Here is a 16,068-nt window from a genome sequence, read left to right on the forward strand (position 1 = left end):
TCTGTGGCTAAGTTTAAATGAAGATATCCCAATTAAGAGGGCCCTAAGAACTTTTAAAGTAACGTGGAAGTTCCCAGGGATTCGAGTTACAAACAGGCTTGAACCAAATGCCTGTCTCATTAAGGGCAGAAGGAGACTGTGGAGCTCCCTCAGACCACCGTTAGCCTTTGGTGCAGTGAGGATTTCAATGAAGACTTCAGTCTCTTTACACAATTGACTTTTCGCCTGAACAGGGACTTGAACCCAGGACCCTCAGATTAAAAGTCTGATGCTCTACCGACTGAGCTATCCAGGCTTCGAGAAGACCACCTCCTTGAGTGGACTGAGTGGAATCCCGAAGACTCAGTTCATCATTACACCTGTTTCTGTAAAGACATCTGTGCCAAAATGTAAACGATGGTGTCCCAATAGAGGGGGCCTTAAGAACTTTTAAATCATGTGGATATTCCCAGGGATTCTAGTTACAAACAGGCTTGAACCAAATGCCTGTCTCATTAAGGGCAGAAGGAGACTGTGGAACTGTGGGACTCACTGTGGAACTGATCAAGTGAGTCCCAAACTGAGTGGAATCCGGAAGACTCAGTTCATCATTAGACCAGGGGGGTATACTACGAATCTAGTTCAACATATCCTGGATATGTTTTGAGTTATCCGGCTGACTAAATCCAAAAAAAAAAAACGCTCTCGCTAAACTGTCCTACGACGCTGGCTATCACCTCGACCGCAAGCCAGCCGTGTCCTATCTAGTTAGGTGCGCGTTCACATAAAGGGGTGGTATTTGGAGCATTCGACCAATCACAAACATGGACAAGCCGTGTACTGACAGCGCAGCGCGTCATATATTTCCTGAATGAAAAGTCAACTAATATTAGACAAATATGAAGACGTTAAACTTTAAACATCCATGACTTAAACACTTTATCCAGGATAAAAGCCACATAGTTGCAGCTGCAAGGTGAATACTGCTGGTAAAAGAAAAAGTGTTTGAATACGTTCATTAACAGTTTTATGATATCACTGCTGTCCCGTCCAAGACACGAGTGGATCTGACTTTAATTACATTTGACTCGAGTGTCAACTTAATGTGTTGCTTAAAATAATACTTCTGCATACAGTATGTGACACTGTGAGTGTTGCACGGCCAGATACGGCTCAAGAAGCTGACTCAGATCAGGAAATATATGATACATTATGATGTGATATCATGTGATATGAATGATAATGGGGTACGTCTGCACTCACAGTGCCGCGGACTGTAGGTTACTTATGTTGTGGCAGATATTTAAGTAAGCTTTCTTAACGCTAATGTTATAATAGTCAGATTGCTCTGAAGATGGGAGGTGATATTCTATTCATTTTCACGTTCACACAGTCGGTGATTTTGGCCGGCTGTCTTTCCTGCAACGGCAGTTTAAACTGTATTTCCTTTCTCCTCCTGTCATATGAATTGATCGCTTTAAACTCTGCACACTGAGCTCTGATTGGTCAGCAGGCAGTGCTTTTATCCTGGAACCTATCCTGCTCCGGAGGATAGCCGTTCAGAATAAGTTATCTAGCCCGCTAAAAAGTGAACCAGCTTCGTAGGACCGGAAACCCCTGAAGTTAGCTTGCTAAACGAAAATCTTGATTCGTAGTATAGCCCCCTGTTTGTGTCAAGACATCTGTGGCTAAGTTTAAACAAAGGTGTCCCACTAGAGGGCGGGACTTAAGAACTTTTAAATCATGTGGATATTCCCAGTGATTCTAGTTACAAACAGACTTGAACCAAATGCCTGTCTCATTAAGGGCAGAAGGAGACTGTGGAGCTCCCTCAGACCACCGTTAGCCGTTATTGTAATTCAATAATATATAGTCTTTATATATTAAATAATCATAATAATGTAAATGTTTACACTTCTTTATTTTTTATGCTCATACTTTTACCTTTACAATAGTTTGCTTTATGCAGTATATTTTTTGTAATATTGTTTTGGTGTTTTTACACAGTACAGTCGATCGAAGTAAATCAACTTATACATTAAAGTGGACCTATCATGCAAAATGCACTTTTGTACGTCTTTTATACATGAATATGTGTCCCCGGTGTTCCAGGGAACTCACCAAGTGTCAGAAAACACAACCCTCTCTATTTTCCTCCATACCCAAATCTCTAAAAAAGGGCCTGCAACGGATCTGATAAAAACTGATCCAGATTTGCGCTACGGCTATTGGGGCAACTCCACCAATCAGGAGGAGACAGCCACGGCCATTGCCGTTCGAAAGCGCTGGAGACGCTGTAGTACATATGCCAGGCCAGTAGATGGTGCTGTTCTCACAGAATCAGCCCTTGCAAAAACAGAGCTAACATTTTTCAAATTGAGCGAAATGAGGCATGGCTAAAATGCATGATCTGTTTGGTATTTTGAAAAAAAAAAAGTATAAATATGCCTTATATAGGTATATAGTGGTAGGTCCTACACTATATTATTCAAATATAGCATGATAGGTCCACTTTAAGATAAGATAAGATAAGATGGACCTTTATTAATCCCCGTGGTGAAATTCAGTAGTTCAAACAGGATAGCACAGATTCACACAGATTAATAAAATCAAAAATAAGATCAGCGATAAAAATAAAAATAATAATAATAATAATGAGAAACTATGAAATAAGAAATTAATACAATTAAAATGTAATTATCATATCATATATTATAATGTATTGTATTATTAAGTAATATCATACATTAACCCCATTATAACACTTTGCTCAGCGCTACTGCTTGTAGGCAGGCATGACGAGACTCTTCAGTCAACCCATGTTGAGGGGAGGTGGGCTTAGTTTCCTGCACGCCTCGACGTAAGAGAGACGTAAGTGACGCCGCCTCTTAGCTCCGGAGTCTTGCTTCTAGACCGACAATTTTTTGGAGCTGGAAACTAACTGGATTCCGGAACTAAGAGGCGGCGCCGCTGCGGTGTGAAGAGGAAAAACCGGTACTTTTCAGGCTCTAGCTCCGAGCCGGCCCTGAAAACGCGTTGGTATGAAAGGGGCATCAGACTGTTTAAAAAAAAACAACGGACTGATTTTAACAACTCAATGTGTGATTGTTATAGCAGTAATATTAAACACTAATAATACAGTAAACTATTAACACTGTACATATTATTGTTTGCCCGTGGGGAGATGACGAGGCTCCATTAAAATATAAACCTATTTTTAGTGAATTACTGAGTTTAGGCACGTTAATAACGTTTTAATGAAGTTGACTACAGTATATTCATATTTGTCAGTGCTTTCTTGTCAATTCGGCAAACATAAACATTATTTGATCGTGGTGAAGATGATGATTAAATTAGGATTATCGGTAGTGAGAGCCGTGCTGCATTTTCCTCCGGTCGGATGTGATATAAAAACAAACCGATTATTTTTGTAGTTGTAAACTCAAGTGGATTAAACTACATGTATTAGTGCTTTCATGTCAATTCGGCGAACATATGATACATTAAATGATCGTGAGGATGATGATTAAAAATCGTTTGTATAAGCCGGTCTGCATTTCCTGATGAAAAAACATAGCGATGGTTTTGTATTTACGCCAACGTGGATTAAACAACATTATTTTGTTAAATAAAAACATGGTGATATTTTGTAAATGATTACATGTCTCTTATTTTGCACAGAATATGATCCTATCCGTGACATATGGATCTTAACAAATATCCGCTATATCAGATACCTCTACTGCAGTGACGTGCGGTGAGGTTCATGGCTTGTGAGGCACTGACTCTTTCAGAGTCAGATTTACAAATATTATAGCCTATTTTGACCTTAATCGAAATATTCTGTTATTTTCAAAAGCTTTTTTAGTCTGATGCTATGATTAATTTTAAACAGACCGATCAACAAAAGGATACCCAAAATCTAAATATTGGATTGTTCTTTCTAAGTAAGATCCCATTTTCATTACAGTTGTGGTCTTACCTTGACTTGAAGATGAATATAAGTCCATGCTATCCTTCTGGACAACAATCTCTATTACTGTTTTGTAAAAGTCCTCCTTATCTTCCTGTAGTTTCAAAAGTCTAGTTTGTTGTTTGCGGTAGAATAACAGTAGCAACAAGAACCTGTGGGCTCACGTGCGCCCCCTTCAGTGCAGCAGAGGTTATGGCTGCCTCTCCTGGTGATTTTTTCATTGCCGTTGTACGATGAGACCAGCGAGCCTAAATATCATATATACGTGAAATAAGTTATTTAGAGACTATGGATGGCGAGGATAAATGTAATAAAGGGATCTACAAACATTACATTGGTGACCTACAGTGAGATGGGAACAGGCATGCGCTTAGGACCCGCTTTCCAGCCAATTTCTGTGGGGTGACGCATTCTGAAGTGAGGCAGAGCTGATCTGTGCCTCACCTCACCCCACAGTAAATGGCTTGAGCACGCTCACAAAATAAGTGGCCGCGCTAAATTAGTGCCCGTGCTCCAGCAAGTTACTGTGGGCTTACGTGAGGCAGTGCTCGTCCCTGCCTCACTTCTCATCGCTCCCGTAGCGGAGCTCGGCAAATTTGCTGATTTTGACAATAAAATGCGATTGGAATCATACAGAAATCACATTTACACAAGATCAGTGGAGACATTTTATTATTATTATTATTTAGTTTTTCTTTAATTGTTTTTCCGTTACATTGGAGTATGACAGGTGAGGCTCTGCCTCCCCTGCCTCCACTGACTGCATGTCGCTGCTCTACTGTAGATCTATCAGCTGTTTATTTTTTATTTCACAAGAGTTCCACTGTGGCAGCTTTTTAATCACTGCACCCCCTGGTGGATCCATGATCCATTGCAGGGGGGCGTATCAAGTCCTGCGGGGGGTTTTCCTTTTCAGCAGGGGCCCGCCCCGTGCAGATCACGGACCCGCACGGGACTTGAACGGGTCTTGCTAACCCTAACCTGACTTTAACTGGTGACCTTCCAGTTGCTAAGCCAACTCCCTATCGACTTCGCCACCCTGCAATAATAATAATGTATAGTTAATCTACTATAATTAGTTTGTTTAATATCAAATCATATCAATTTGTTTTAAAGCTCAATAAATAACAAAGAAGACCTTTGACGGGCACTTTTCTAATTTTGTCCGGAAGATTTAAACTTTAACGGACATTTTGACCGGCAAAATAATATTCTAACGGGAACTCTGTAGCACACGTACCCCCCACTTACACAGCAGCCCATGCACCATCACCCCCACCTACACAGCAGCCAGACCCACTGTCTTGGGAGACAGACAAAGACCTTGACACTGTCTTTACATTTATAATGAATAGTTGGTTGAAAGTTCTGATGTTCAATATTCAAAATAGAGAGATTTTCCAGTTTCTTATATTTATATAAATAGTTGGTTGAAAAAAACATATTTATAATAAATTGTTGGTTGAAAAAAAAAGTTTGATTGCTCAATTTGTATTTGTACACATCACATGAACCTTGGTATGTAATATGAAGTCATTATTCAGTCCTAACGTATCTCAGTCCCTGCTGTGGTGAAATAACATATACATAACATAATAATAAGTGATAAACACAACCTGGTCTCACCAGAATGCGTGACTCCACCACGACTCCTTAACACCGCAGTGCTTGGTGGAGTCACGAACTTTGCTACATTTACGTGTCTGCACCACGCAAACAACCCCAATGTAAAGTGAATGAGGCTCCTTTGTCGTGGTGCACACACGCATTTCTACAACGTCCAGCAGTGAGCTTTTATTCTATAAAACGTCTTTAAAAAACAGTGCATTGTGTGTAATACAACTGTGATTTTTATTAAATTAGTTAGTTTTTAAGGAAGGCCAGAGCTTCAGCTGTGTCAAATAGATTGTTCCCTTTAGTAAACGTTATTTAAAAGATAATTATATTCCTATTTGATCATGTCCCCTTTATTGTATTACGGACGCAGAGAGCAATGTGAGCGTCCATTCCCGCTTACCCGGAAGTAAGTATTCTCCTTACTGTCGATTGATTTTACAGTGATATCTGCACTACTCATCAACTCAAAAACACCAGATTATCCTTGTTAATTACACAACATTGATTGGTTTAAATTGTGTACAATGCTTTTGTATTTTCCCCTTTCGATTCGGAGAAACAAATATTTTTTCGGAGTTTTTGGATGGCAGAAGACACTACACTACCCAGAATCCTCAGCTATGGGACTACACCATGTGCTTAGAACGTGTCCTACCCCCCCCCCTTAGGTCACAAGCTCCTCCAACAGTGCAACACAATAAAACAGATACACAGAAAAAATAGTGCAAGTAAATACAAAAAGAAAAATAGTAAAATAGCAAAAAGTGAAATAGTGCAATAAGAGTCTATATACAAGTGATTGGAATATGATATATTAGATAAATAATTTCTAAGTAGCAGCCAGATGAATGTTATGGATGTTGTTTCTAAATTCAGGTGTTTAATAGTCTTGTGGCCTGTGGGATGAAACTGTCCCTGAGTCTGGTGGTTTTAGTCCGGATACTGCGGTACCCAGTTGCGGCTCCAGAGTATTTTTGTTGGGTAATCTATGGTAGGGCTAACCCATACAGTGGTGGGGCTCAAGTCAGTATTTGCAATGTAATTACATACACGCTACTGTATATCGCCCCCCTTGACAGTGAAACGCCACGCGTGAGGTTTAGATTATTTCCCTGTCCCTGAAAAATAAATAAATCTATTACTACACATTTAAAAAAATGAATGCCATTTTTGTTTTGTGTTACTTTGTTCTGAAAGCTGAACCTGCTGCTCCTCACAGAGAGAAGAGGGAAGAGGCTGTGTGAATTACTTTACATTGTGGATAAGGGTGGATAGCCCCCATTGTTCTGTGTGTCAAAATGAAAGACAGCCCACACACCTATCAATCATCAAACCGTGGGGTCTTATTTCATTACGTGTTGATTTCTATCAACACGTAATGTTGTATCGATGTAGCCAGATGTACTACAGCAAAAGTATTCTCCGTCGGGACTTCCTGCAACAACACCACATCGTTATCGTGATTCTGATTGGCCAGAAGACATTATCAAAGATGTTTTATTGAGAAGACGATCACTACGTGACAAAAGTTTTCAAAACCGTTTCTAGTCTTCGGTATTTCCAGACAAGTGGCTACTGAAATCAATCTTACTAACTGCTGTCTGTGCAATTTACTCCGCGCGAGTTGGCGGACTTTATTTTGCTTACTTTAAAGGGCCCATGTCATGGCCATTTCCACTGATCATAATTACATTGTTGAGGTATACTAAAATAGATTTATACTGTGCAATTTTCCAAACTCACATTGGTTTCGCATACAGCATCTCTGTCAAGCATGTGTATTCAGCAGTCATTTCATTTCATTTCAAACCTTTATTTATCCAGGTTGTATCCCATTGAGATCATTGACCTCTTTTTCAAGGGAGACCTGCTCAAGTAGGTTCCACATGAAACATTAAAAACATAAACAGAACAACAAAAGGACATCATACATTAGCATTACAGGGATTACAATTTACATAACTATCCACATGCACAGGTACCAACAGCTTCCGATTCAGTAGCATCCAACCGAGCTTTAAAAACATTTAGTGGCACCAGATTGCTCAGTTTCCATTTTAATTGCAGACTATTCCAGGACAGTGGAGCTGCGCATCTAAATGCTATCTTCCCTAAGACAGTCCTAGCAGTTGGCACATTTAATAAAACCACAGCATGCGATCTCAGGCAGTAGCCACTTACAATTCGCCGTGAGATCAGGGAGCAGATGTAGGATGGAAGTTTCCCTAACATGGCTTTATATATAAAAATGTACCAGTGACTGAGCCTCCGTGCAGTTAGTGAAGGCAGACCAGTCCTTGCATACAGGGTACAGTGATGGGTTAATGCTTTACAGTTTGTCACAAATCTCAGTGCACTGTGATACGCAGCATCTAACTTGACCAGGCAATTGGCAGGTGCATTCATATAAATCAAATCACCATAGTCCAGCACAGGTAAAAAGGTCACAGTGACTAGCCTTTTTCTGGCCTCGAGCGAGAAACAGGACTTGTTCCTGTAGAAGAAACCTAGCCTAACCCTCAGTTTTTTAAGCAGGTTATTGACATGACATTTAAAAGTGAGACAATCATCAAGCCAGATACCAAGGTATTTGTAACAGGCAACCACTTCAAGTTTTATTCCTTGCGTAGTTAAAATATCTAAAACAGGCTCTGGTGTCTTTTTAGCTTTTGAAAAGAGCATTACCTTGGTTTTATCCACATTTAAAAGAAGCTTAAGCGCTGAGAGCTGAGTCTGAATAATGTTAAAAGCAGCTTGCAATTCAACAACAGCCTCCTTAATGGAGGGACGTGCACAGTACATAACGGTATCGTCCGCATAAAAATGTAAGGTTGCTCCATCGACATTTTCACCTAAACTATTGATGTAGATGGAGAATAAAAGTGGACCTAAAACAGAACCTTGAGGAACACCATTAGTAATGTTTAACCACTCAGAAGACAGCCCATCAAAATGAACACATTGGGACCTTTCAGAGAGGTAGTTCACAAACCACCCCACTGCATGGCTGGATATGCCAATACTGAGTAGCCTCTGCTTTAAGATGCGATGATCGACGGTATCAAACGCTTTGGAAAGGTCAATAAATAGAGCTGCACAACTCTGCTTATTATCTAAAATACTCGCCACATCATTCACCACTTTCATTGTGGCAGTGATGGTGCTATGTTGCTTTCTGAAGCCTGACTGATGTTTAGACAGGATGTCATTTGTACATAAAAACACCTTTACCTGCTCACTCACTAGGCGTTCAAGAACCTTAGCCAGAACTGATAATTTCGAGATGGGCCTATAATTATTTAAAACAGTTGCCTCCCCTCCTTTCAGCAAAGGCAGGACATACGCTGACTTCCACAATTTTGGAATTGTGTTTGTGCTGAGGGAGAGGTTAAAAAGAGTAGTGAGAGGTGGAGCAATAAAATCTGCAGCTATCTTTAAAAAGAAAGGTTCTACGTTGTCCGGGCCAGCCGGTTTCTTAGGATCTAACTTGGTTAAAGCTTCACGAACAACATCAACAGTAAAAGGAGTAAAACTAAAAGGGTTTTCCAAAACACGTTTTTCAGAGTCACAGACTGTGGTGTTCACAGAAGCAGAGTTTGTCACAGAATCAAACAGAGAGCCACAGGACACAAAATGCTCATTAAAACAATTTAACATAGTTTGCCCTGTCCGATATAGTGCCAGATGCTGTGGTAATGCACGGAGGTAGCTCATTACGGATATCACCGGTGGATATCGATTTTATGGCTTTCCAAAATTTTCCAGGATTATTCAGGTTCTTTGTGGTAACTGACAGATAATACTTAGACTTAGCACTTTTTATTTGTGATGTGAAGCTATTTCTGAGCTGCCTAAAGCGTAGCCATTTTAGTAGCAGTATTCACTCTCTCCACTAAACGACTCGTTGGAGCTCTTGCCCCCCCCTCCCTGTGAGCCTAGTGTGCTCCGATTGGTCAGCTCGGCCACTCTGTTCTGATTAGTCAACCACCAGAGAGGCTGCGCCCATGTCTAAACGGCTGCTCTCAGCCGAACATCAGTCTTATCATGGCGTCGGTACAGCCGTATATTTTATATACATATATTTTTAACTGTTGTTATAGAAGAGTGTGACGGCCCCAGGGCCTTTGTCTTACGATGGGGTGGAGCTGAAGAGGCTAATCAGCGCGATCACGGACACCTGGCCGGAGCCGAGGTGCTAGCCAGCTGCCCGGAGTCAAACTGCAGCCCCTCTCTCCCTCCATGCAGCACAGCGATCCTCTTCCCTGACCACGTATCTCTGCATTTACCACAATAAATGTGCCGTGGTTTTGTAAACTCGTGTATGTCTCCTTGTCTTTCCGTTGTGGCCTACGAGCCGGTCATAACAAAGAGTAAGTTATTTTTACCCGTTATAAACTACTACTGTTTGATGAGAAATCAAATCATGGTTTGCTATATATGAATGATAAGTTATAGGAGCAAATAATTCAGGGAAGAAAGGATAGGCCTACTAAGTATTTCCATTAAACTTTATTTTTAGAAATGTACAAAATGAACGTAAATATACATATATACACGGTATATCGTCAATTACTCCCCGTTGTCGGCATCTTGCTTATAGCAGCCGGGGCTTTTTGAGACGATGCCTCAGTGTGGTCGTCCAGTCATGTATTGTCCGGCAGGATCTACCTGGACGAAATAAAATGCAAATCACAAAATATTAGAGAAACGTAGTTGTTTTAGATTTGTTAGTAGTAGTTGTGGTAGGAGTGTGGATCTATATAATGAACAGCTTGCCTGCTAATATGCTAACCTAGCTTTGTTTACCTTGGTAGCTAACACGATATGAACGTTAGCTTGGAGGAAGCAACTATAATGTAGTGTAATAAAACTACTATGAACAAAAGCTAGTGGTTCATATTAGGCTAGCAATAACGTGTTTATAATTGCAATATTATACGGGTATTCTGCTACGTTCGGTCATACATTGTAACTTGCATGAATACACTGTTTTGCGCTAGCATACAGCTAGCCTCGTTAGCTATACATGCAGTATGTACTGTCACAATGTACGGTAAATCACCCGGAGTATACTGTATGAGTATTCCGTGTGTGTGACTGCAGACATTCTCCTGCCATGACAAACATGTAAGGCCATCTGCTGACATTGTAGTTGATATATTTAAACGCTAGCAACGTAGCATAACAAAAATGTTTTTCCTACCAAACCTAGGTCTAGCTCCGTGGGTTAGATCGGTAGCATACACGCTACGCCAGCTATAATGTAATTACGTTTCGCGACTGACCGCACGGCAAATCACCCGGAGTATACTGTCAATAGGTATTTTGTGTGTGAATGCAGACATTCTCCTGCTATGAGATACATGTATGCAAGGCCATCTGCTGATATTAGAGTTGATATATGGAAACGCTAGCAACTTAGTTAGCACAGTTAGCACTGTGTCAATGGCTTAGCAGTCCAACACAGTTTATACATTTAAACAGTCTTGTTTGATAAATACACAAATAACAATGCAAACTTACAGGTTGTGTACCCAAATCTTCCCCTGCTCCAAACGGTCCAAACAAGCTGTGCATATCCGGCCTCAAACTGGGCAATGTTTTGGAAGCTTTCGTCTGTGAAATGCCGGTTCTTCGAACCTCTGAAGGAACAGTGTTAAAAAGAAATTTCAACCACTGACTTCGTCGTGGTTCTTCCGTCGGTAGGACAAACAGCTCAGATTTCTCCTCACATTTCAGGAAACAGGTCCTTGGCAGTGGCATGACTGGATCGATTGTGAACTGAACCAGAGCTTCCAACAGTAAATGTTAGGCTGGCAGAGGGTGCGGCCAGCGCCGCTGGGTGTGGCCATAGCTCTTCGGGATTGGTCCATTTCGTTCCGGGTACCGCATGACATCAGGCGGTACCCGGAAGAATCAAATGGGCAGTGACGTATCTCCAACGAGGCGTTTTGGGGAGGTATTTTCTGTGTTAGAGTTTTACTCGCTACAGGGTGTACTTTGAGGGTTTTGACTCTGCACACCGTTTACATGCATAAAAACCTTCATAACACACAAGGGGACGGGTAATAACCGGAAAAGCATGACATGGGAGCTTTAACATCATTTTTCATGGTGGGGCTAAGGTGGGGCTAAGCCATTTCTTGGTATGGCTGTAGCCTACCCCAGCCATACCCTGGCGGTACCGCCTGCCAGACGGCAACAGACAGAACAGTTTGTGGCTGGGGTGATGGGGGTCTTTTATAATCCTGAGGGCTTTCTTTAAGGTTAACCTGGTATTTTTACTCCACTACATTTATTTTAGTTACTTTACAGATTTGGATTAAAGCTCCCATGTCATGCTTTTCCGGTTATTACCCGTCCCCTTGTGTGTTATGAAGGTTTTTATGCATGTAAACGGTGTGCAGAGTCAAAACCCTCAAAGTACACCCTGTAGCGAGTAAAACTCTAACACAGAAAATACCTCCCCAAAACGCCTCGTTGGAGATACGTCACTGCCCATTTGAGTCTTCCATTTAGTTCCGGGTACCGCCTGATGTCATGCGGTACCCGGAACGAAATGGACCAATCCCGAAGAGCTATGGCCACACCAGCAGCGTCGTGTTCCTCCTCCAGAGGTTCGAAGAACCGGCATTTCACAGACGAAAGCTTCCAAAACATTGCCCAGTTTGAGGCCGGATATGCACAGCTTGTTTGGACCGTTTGGAGCAGGGGAAGATCTGGGTATACAACCTGTAAGTTTGCATTGTTATTTGTGTATTTATCAAACAAGACTGTTTAAATGTGTAAACTGTGTTGGACTGCTAAGCCATTGACACAGTGCTAACTAAGTTGCTAGAGTTTCCATATATCAACTCTAATATCAGCAGATGGCCTTGCATACATGTATCTCATAGCAGGAGAATGTCTGCATTCACACACAAAATACCTATTGACAGTATACTCCGGGTGATTTGCCGGTCAGTCGCGAAACGTAATTACATTATAGCTGGCGTAGCGATCTAACACACGGAGCTAGAGCTAGTTTCGGTCAGAAAAACATTTTTGTGATGCTACGTTGCTAGCGTTTAAATATATCAACTACAATGTCAGCAGATGGCCTTACATGTTTGTCATGGCAGGAGAATGTCTGCAGTCACACACACGGAATACTCATACAGTATACTGTACTGTGATTTACCGTACATTGTGACCGTACATATACTGCATGTAGCTAACGAGGCTAGCTGTATGCTAGCGCAAAACAATGTATTCATGCAAGTTACATTGTATGACCGAACGTAGCAGAATAGCCGTATACGATTGCAATTATAAACACGTTATTGCTAGCCTAATATGAACCACTAGCTTTTGTTCATAGTAGTTTTATTACACTGCATTATAGTTGCCTTTCCTCCAAGCTAACGTTCATATCGTGTTAGCTACCAAGGTAAACAAAGCTAGGTTAGCATATTAGCAGGCAAGCTGTTCATTACACAACTACTACTAACGAATCTAAAACAACTAAGTTTCTCTAATATTTTGTGATTTGCATTTGATTTCGTCCAGCCAGATCCTGGCGGACAATCCATGACGGGGAAGGGATTCTACTACTACTGAGGGTGCTAAAAGGCACCGCACCGACTGTGCGCAGGCAAGATGCGAGGAGGAGGAATGGATGATATACCGTGTATATATGTATATTTATGTTCATTTTGTACATTTCTAAAAATAAAGTTTAATGGAAATACTTAGTAGGCCTATCCTTTCTTCCCTGAATTCATATATAGCAAACCATGATTTGATTTCTCATCAAACAGTAGTAGTTTATAACGGGTAAAAATAACTTACTCTTTGTTATGAGAGTAGCTCGTAGGCCACAACGGAAATACAAGGAGACATACACGAGTTTACAAAACCACGGCACATTTATTGTAGTAAATGCAGAGACAGGTGGTCGAGGGGAGAGGGTCGCTCAGTTCGTCCTTCTGCAGCCGCTTTGGAGAGAGACTCCGGGCCGCTGGGATTAATAGCACCGGCTACGGAGGTGTCCGTGATCGCGCTGATTACCCTCTTCAGCTCCACCCCACCGTAAGACAAAGGCCCTGAGGCCGTCACACTCTTCTATAACAACAGTTAAAAATATATATGTATATAAAATATACCGCTGTACCGACGCCATGATAAGACTGATGTTACGCTGAGAGCAGCCGGGAAAAGCACTGACATGGGCGCAGCCTCTCTGGTGGTTGACTAATCAGAACGAGTGGCCGAGCTGACCAATCGGAGCACACTAGGCTCACAGGGAGGGGGGGGCAAGAGCTCCAACGAGTCGTTTAGTGGAGAAAGTGAATACTGCTGAATACACATGCTTGACAGAGATGCTGTATGCGAAACCAATGTGAGTTTGGAAAATTGCACAGTATAAATCTATTTTAGTATACCTCAACAATGTAATTATGATCAGTGGAAATGGCCATGACATGGGCCCTTTAATGATGTAAAATATAAACAACCCTTAAATCAGACTTTAGTTACACCTGAGTAAAATTCAGTGAAGGTGATTGTCAAGTGCCAACAATCAGGCGAGATATTTGGTAGTGGGTGCTTGAGAAGACTAAATATTTATCTGCAGATCCCTATAAAGTATATTCATTACTCGTTATTCTCTACTAATAGTTAATTAAAGACTGTATATAATGGCTATTTTGCACATCCCTTTCAAGATTTCAACATTTTCTAAGGTTTATTGACATATCATATACACAACTACGGTGTAGTTATGCAATGAATGAAAAACTTAGGTCACAGGTTCCTCAACAGTGCATTAAAAGACATCTATCGATATCTGTGTACCTCCACCATTAAACATATTCTGCACATTTCTTATACTATCTACATACATCTTATAAGAGTATAATTAATATGTATAATATCAGTTAAAATAAGTGCTTCAACATAGTTAACATTGCAGGAAAGTTGTTTGTCAAGTTCCAAAACAAACCATGTAATATATTAGACGTTAAGTACTTTGTCAGGCTTAATATCTGTAGATACCCCCAAAGCTTTTTTCTTATTTAAAAGAAGACCTTAACCTAAAGTATTCTTTAATGTTTAAATAAAGCCTTATTAGTTTGTCTGTTTTGCACATCCTCCTATCAGGCACTAAACTGTTTTATTGTAGAGATCACTTACAGTATCTTCTTGATATTTTCTATTCTATATTATTTATATCATTGACCTTCCACTTTCCCACCATATTAAGAGTATGTACTCTTAATATTTAAATGTTTTCATCAAATATAACACATTCAAAAGTGCTTTACAAAAATGAAAGACATTAAGAAAAAGGCATTTTAAAACAGTCATTAAAAAGCAACACAATCTACCTGCATTGCAATTACTCTAAACGTGTAATAACGTGCTTTAACCAGTAGGAGGTGCGGGTTAAAAAGCTGTCAAGTTTACAGTGTTAACAAAATAAAATATACTGCTGTTTCTGGTTTAGTTTACGACGGATATATTCTGTTATTGTTTTGATATTTGTAACACAAAAGCGATGTAAAAAACCCACAGCAACACAGAAAAGATGGTCTTAACATGACCCAGCGGTCTAGTAGTTAATAAAAAACAATAATATCAAAACAAATTATTACTACTAACTTTATTGTGAAATTAAATCAGAACGGTAAAAGAATAGTTTCCGGTCTATTCTGAGGCCCGATCTCTGTAGATAAATAAAGAACTACGACAGATGTGTAATGTTTAATGCAGCCAAACCATTCATTACAATGCATTCATGTGATGACTTTTAACCTCTTAAGCCCTGAGCCTGTTTTTCAGGTCTCAGGCTCGAAAATGACATTCCCAGAACAAATGACCATATCTTCCCTTCTAAAAGGGTTAAATTAATAATCTTTATTCTCAAAGTAATGATAAACCTGTGAGTTGGATGTAGAAAAGTCAGAATCAATATAGATGTTTTTTATTTTAAAGAAAATTCAGATTTTACATAGTAAAAAACTGTAAATTATAGTGTCCGTCCAAAAATAATTTTTTACTTATAGTGAAAACTACCCTTGGATGATGGGTTAGTAGACTAAAAGCTTTAGGAATCCAAAGTACAACATATAATAAGTACCCTGTATCAAGATTGATGCAAAACAAGTGAAATTTGACCTTTTTAGAGAGATTTAGCCAAAAACCCCCACTTCTGGAGTCATTAGCCGCGTTCACACCAAGTACTTTCCTGTACTTAGTTCCGGCACTAAGAGCCCTGGCGCTTTTAACCCCAGGGCACTTAGTACAGATCGCGTTCACACCGGAGTACTTTTCCCTGAGGGAAGATTACAAGTACAGTAGGTGGCGGTAAGCACCTTAAAGTTGTTTGCAATCCGCTACAAAACAAGAGAAGAAGAAGAAGAAAAACTTCCCGCGTATACTGTCTGTTGTTTACCTTCCGACCTCAGACATGATGGAGATGGAGTCGACTGAAGTTGTGCTGTTTGTGCTCATGTTAT

At 40.4% G+C, this 16,068-nt stretch overlaps 1 non-coding gene across 1 annotated transcript; it reads right to left on the reverse strand.

Annotated features, from left to right (window-relative positions):
• Positions 1–222: 222 nt before the first annotated feature.
• trnak-uuu lies at positions 223–295 on the reverse strand. Its single transcript has one exon. It is a non-coding gene; the product is annotated as a tRNA-Lys (tRNA).
• Between the last annotated feature and the right edge of the window lie 15,773 nt (positions 296–16,068).

The sequence above is a fragment of the Trematomus bernacchii genome, unplaced genomic scaffold (assembly GCF_902827165.1).
Source record: "Trematomus bernacchii unplaced genomic scaffold, fTreBer1.1, whole genome shotgun sequence".
NCBI classification, from domain to species: domain Eukaryota; kingdom Metazoa; phylum Chordata; class Actinopteri; order Perciformes; family Nototheniidae; genus Trematomus; species Trematomus bernacchii.